At 35.3% G+C, this 6,000-nt stretch overlaps 1 long non-coding RNA gene across 1 annotated transcript in view; it reads right to left on the bottom strand.

Moving 5' to 3' along the window:
- Positions 1-615: 615 nt before the first annotated feature.
- The window catches only part of LOC145247491 (uncharacterized), a 534,006-nt gene continuing 528,621 nt past the window's right edge, over positions 616-6,000 (bottom strand). The window contains exon 2 of the long non-coding RNA XR_013863271.1: positions 616-1,436. This is a non-coding gene — a long non-coding RNA (uncharacterized LOC145247491). The remainder of the gene's footprint in view (positions 1,437-6,000) is intronic.

Raw genomic sequence — 6,000 nt, 5'->3', positions numbered from 1 at the left:
ATAGTTCCGATGTGATCACTAGGGCTGTGACAATATTCTTTTTTAAATATGCTCTATATTCTTTTTATATGCCGGGAATATTCTTTAAGAATATGCTCGAGAATATGCTTTTTTTTACACGAGAATATGCTTTTTTTACACGGGAATATTCTTTTTTTAAAAAGAATATGCTTTTTTTGCATAGGAATATTCTTTTTAAAAAGAATATGCTGCTTTGAGACGAAATATTCTCTTTGGCTACCGTATATTTATTTTTATAAATCGCATATTTTCACTGTACTTCAGGCGAATATATTTATGCTAGGTACCTTAGATTTACGTTTGCAACAATATTAACCCTTTTGATTCCAATGGGCCGATATATCGGCCATGGGGATTTAATGTAAAAGAAGACCTACATATATTTCGGCCTTACTATAGTATTTTAATAGAACGGATATAGTTGAGTAGTTGGTAATTTTGCAATGTTAGGGTCGAAAGGGTTAATTATTTGTTTTTTTTTATAAATTCTATTGATGATTTTGTAAAAGCTTCAGTTAATGCCGAAAACGCAAGAAAATATATAGAAAAAACGTTTATTTTTATGCTATAAATACTTCTAACAATTAAACACTATCAAGCTTAAACAAATATTTTATTCATTGCATTTTACAATTAAATGCGTTTTTAAGTTCTCAAAATTGAAACTTCTGCGGTTGTCTGCTAAAACGGTCTTATACTGGGAAAAAACTCGTTCCACGTCGCATGAGACTACTGGGACATATTTCAAGTTGGCCATTTCTTCGGCACTTAAAACTTTTAAATGATCTATGTCATCCAAATTTCCTTCATTTTCAAAAGCCTTCCCACTAATAAGTGCATCGAGACGTTTTAAAGTAGCAAAACCTTTGTTCTTTGAAATGACATTCTTCAGCTTTTTACGAAATTGGGAGTCATCCATCTCCATTCGACCTCTCTAATTAATCCAATAGATTTTGAAAGACTCAGCCTTTTAGTCTCCAACTTTGCAATATTTTTTGTTAAAATGGAAAAACTGTTGGCGATAAAGCCGAGATCAAATGGCAGTGATTCCTCATCCAAAAGTTTTTTGGACTCCAATATACTTTGGGCCTCTGTTGAATCTAGAGACATTATGACAGGAGTAATTTCGAGCAAATGTTTCGCGTAATAATGCGCTGCATCTAACCACGTACACCACCTTGTTACAATGGGACTCGGTGGAAGGGGCACTCCTGGGGCTAGTTCCCTGAACTTTTCGATCCGATTGGGTGCTTTTAAAAATATACTTTTTACAGTTCAAATCAGTTTATTTACTTTTGGGTGCGCCTGCCTGACTAATTCCGCAACCCTGTGCAAGCCATGGGCCAAACAAGTAACGTGCACCATTTTCGGGTATAAAACCTGAAGAGCATTCATAGCTTTGGACATATATGCAGCTGCATCAGTGGTTACAAGGAGCACATTATTATAAAGGACTTGCTGCGGCCACAAAAACTGCAACGAATCGTTAAAAAAAGCAGCAATTGTAGAATGATTAACTTTTGGCAGACATGCAATATTTCCCAAATAGCACTTGCTGCGTTCCTCTTCTACCCCAAGAATGCCAAACACAAAGCAAGCAATAAAACGCTGCTCTACATCAGTGGTTTCATCAATCGAGACCCACAGTTTCATTCCAGCAGCTTTTTCTCTGAGTGACTTCACTTTTGCTTCGTACACTTCACTAACGTAATATTTTCTTAGTGTAGTCTGATTTGGAATATTTCTATGTGTGTACCTATGAAGAAAGTCTTTGAACACATTATTGCTCAGTTTATGAAACGGAATATCCGCTGCAATCAACGCTTTGCATAAGTCAGCGTTGAACAAATTATTCGTACTGGCTCCTAAATCAGTTGCTGCAGTAGGAACTTCGCCTAACGTTGCCGTGTAGGTCTTTTTTGCCAGATGTGCGTTGGTTTTTAAATGCTGCTTTTGATCTGTAAAAATAAAAATCAATTATTTAATGGTAATATATACATTTAAAGGAAGGGTGGAAAAAGTTATTTGAAGCCGATTAACATTTATTGATTAACGTAAAAAGTAGGTAAAATAAATTGTAAATTTCAACGTTCAATCAAAGTTTAATACAGCTAGATTTACCGTTATAGAATTTCAAAAACAAAACTACTATAACAGCGCCAATCTATTAGTCAACTATATTGCAAATTTTATGTATTAAAGTTTGTTCCTACCTGGATATTGCAGTATTTGCAGGTTAAGCAATTGCCAGTTAACTGGTAATCTTCAAATTCATCGGCATATCTTGCCATCCGTTCAGCAGGAGTGCTAATTATTTTCGGCATTTTTTGTTTAGTTCTTTTAGATCTTGTAAATTCGTCCTGGGTACTAACACGCTTTGAGTATCTACAAGGACGAGATGTCTGTACATATTTATATATATGCCTATAATATCACTCTTTTTCAACAGACCAAATTTTAGACCCTTTTTTTATGTAAATTCACATCTGTTAGGGTTATACCACGTTTAATTCATCTAAAAAAATGAATAAATTAAAAACTCTTATACAAATATTTTCTTTCAGCATATTTTTGGCAAAACAAAACTTATTCCATAAATATTTTGCATATTCTTTTTTAAAAATTATATTCTTTTTTTTTTAAGGAATATGCTTTTTATCAAAAGAATATTCTCTAACCCAATATATGTAAAGAATTGTTTTTTTATTAAAGAATATTCTTGACATTGCCTTACTCATTAATGTATATACTGTTTATATATTGTGAACAATTGAACACTCTATGGAACTTAAATATTTTATTTATTGCATTTTATAATTAAATTAGTCTTTAAATTATCAAAATTAAAGCTTCTTTGGTTGTCCGCTAAAATAGCCTTATAATGAAAAAAAACTCGTTCCAATCGTAGGAGATTACTGGACCATATTTAAACCTGGCTATTTTTTCGATACAAATTGTAGTTACAATCCTTTGGACACTACGGGGCCGATATATCGGCCCTGGAGACCTAGGGCGAAAAGGATACGCGGATATTTCGTCCCTAATATAATCCTCTAATAGAATGACTCTCATTAGGAACCAAAGGTTATTGTAAATTCACAACTACGAAGGTTTTACCATGTTTAATTTAATTTATATAAAAAAGAAAACTTCGTAAAATTAAGACTCGTATGCAAATATTTATTTCAACATATTTTCGGCACAACTTATTCCATAAATATTTTGCATATTCTTTTTTTTAAGAGAATAGGCTTTTTGTTAAAGGAATATTCTTAAAAAAAAAGAATAGGCTTCTTGTTAAAAGAATATTCTCTAACGAAATATATGCAAAGAATATTCTTTTGTAAAAGAATATGCTTGTCACGGCCCTAGTGATCACCTCTTTTAGCTTTTCGAACGTCATCTTGCATACGTTGGTCCAGTTCCAAACCTTGTCTTTCCTAAGTAGTTCATTTAAAGGTGCGCGCAATATGTGCATATTAGGAATTAAAACTTGATAGTAATTAGCTAAGCCTAAAAAAAACTTTACAGCGTTGTTATGTCGTGTGGCTCAGGCATATTTTTTTTATTGCTATGGACCTTTCTAGATCGGGCAGTCTCCCATTCCTATATATTATCTTTCCTAGGTCTAGAAGTGTAAGCCATTTTGAGTTTCAGAACAGTTTCAGATGGTTCGCTGTTACACACAAGTCCTGGTAGGTGACTTGTTTGTAGTAGACAGTTCCACAGAACAAAATATTCTTACAGTGTTGAAACCCGGGGAAAAGAACATGTGAAATTGCTCCAGAAACGGTTTAATATTTATGGAGCAATTCTGGTTTCTGATTGGTTGGTAGCAGAACGTGAATTAATTCGATTCATCAGTTCCTAGCAGCATCGTTTATAAATAGAATCGTCCGACTGTGTGGGATCATACCCCATTATATGAACAAAATATTGCAACACTAGGCATTTTATTTGGTCGATGAAAAATTCACATTTGGTGTTGTTAAGTGTGAAGTCGCACTTGTTTATCTGTTAGAACACCTGAAAAACGTCTTTTCTATTTTGTTCTATAGATTCGCTTTTCATTAGAATATCGTCCAGGTATTCGATGGAAAAAGCAAGGCCGCTCAACATCGTGTCGATTATCTGTTGAAAGATAGCTGATGCGACTTTGACCCCGAAAGCCAACCTATTGAACTTAAATTGTCCTTTGTGAGTGGTAATGCACAACATTTTGAGCTTTCTTCCTCAACGGGAACCTGTAGGTAAGCTTTGCTCAGACCTATTTTTGAGAATATTTTCCATTTATTTAGTTTACTAAAAACTTCTTCGAGGCTGGGTAGCGGGTAATGATTAAGTGCTGCATTCAACCCGGTTGAGAAGTCTGCGCAGATTGATATCCTTTGATTTTTTTTCTTTACGTACACGGTGGGGGAAACCCACTCGCTGTAGTCGACTGGGGTTAAAGTTCCTGCTTTGACAAGTCTGTCTAGTTCTACGTCAATCTTTCACATAGAGGCAAATGGTATGCTGCGTTTCCTTTTTAAGACTGGGGTAGCATTGTCGTGTAACTTCAACTCCATTTTTGTACAACGACCTAGTTTGTCCGAAAAAATATTGAGGAACGACTCAATTAGGTCTTTCTTAAGGTTTTCAGCTTTGTCTGTATGGTAGTCCACTTATTGACAAAAATAACTAATGGGTGAGTTCAAATTTTTAATCCAGTCTGTCCCAAAAAGGTTATTAGTGTTTTTTTAATATAAACATCTTGAAATTCAGTGTTTTTCCCTTCAACGTTACGTTAGTGGTAACCTCACCTTCAAATTTTTTTTCTCCACTTATTTAACGAGCAACTTTCTTGGTTATTATCATCTTCGGTTTTCCAATTTTGCACTAAGTATGGTTGGTCATTATGCACAAATCCGAGCCAATGTCAGATTGAAGTCTAACATTCTTGTCCCCAACTTTTACCGTTACGTACTTCCGTACATTTTCGTTATCCGCTTGAGTCCTCGTTGTTTTTACGTGGCTCCTGAGGGGTCCTTTTGCTCTGCAATGTGAGGCTTTGTGTCCGTTGCGTCTGTTCTGATCACATTTCCGGGACTGGTATTGGCAATCCTTCTGCCAGTGGAGTTCTCCACATCCTTGGCATGAATAGCGTGGTAACTCAGGTTTCTTTCGGGATTTTTCCTGAAGGTTATGTTTGTCTTTAGATTGACTGTTTGGGGAGTAAGATTTTTGTTACTTCGTACCTTTTTTATGCTACACCTGCCTCTTCTTTATTTTTGGAGTCTTGCTTCTCCAAGATGATTCTTTGGCATTCCTCAGCCAATTTCTGAAGGGTTATGTTTGGTTCCTTTGCCAATCTGTTTAGTGCCCGGCGTCTCAGTTCAGCGTCCTTGGTCGCCTTGAATGAAAATCAGGACCTTAAAGTTATCGGCCGTCAATGATGGTAGTTCGAAGTCGCCACAGTGTCTATTTACGACTGAAGCAAATGTCGTGCAATCTTGAACTTCTTTGCGTGTCAGGTTGATGCATCTCCGTCTTTTATGGAATAAGCTGATTTTGGGACAGTATAATTTATCAAAGATTTCACTGTCTCGTCGAAGGACAATTCGCTCGTCTGTTTAGTCCACGAACTTATGTTCTGCAGCTCCCAAATTTTGTAATAAAAGACGAACCTTCATCTGCTCGCTCCATGACTTACAATTAATCCTGAATACGTAACCAAATATGCGAAAATAGGCTTCAAAAGTCCAATCCTCTTCATGACGATAGTGAAATGTTTTTAATGCTGACCAGATCGTAGTTTGGTAAAATAAACATCTGACTCTTCGCTATTATTTTTGTAATTCCAATTTTTGTAATTCCAATTTTTGTAATTCCAATTTTTGTAATTCCAATTTTTTCTTTGCCTGTGTCTGCATTTCCAGTATTTTTTTCGCTGATTTGCTTTCTTTCCTCTTCTCTTTCCGCTTCACTTTGTCTTTTTTT

Source organism: Euprymna scolopes, chromosome 25 (assembly GCF_053919585.1).
Source record: "Euprymna scolopes isolate OS-2025 chromosome 25, ASM5391958v1, whole genome shotgun sequence".
Lineage (NCBI taxonomy): Eukaryota > Metazoa > Mollusca > Cephalopoda > Sepiida > Sepiolidae > Euprymna > Euprymna scolopes.
This window is presented reverse-complemented; position numbering and strand designations above follow the sequence as displayed.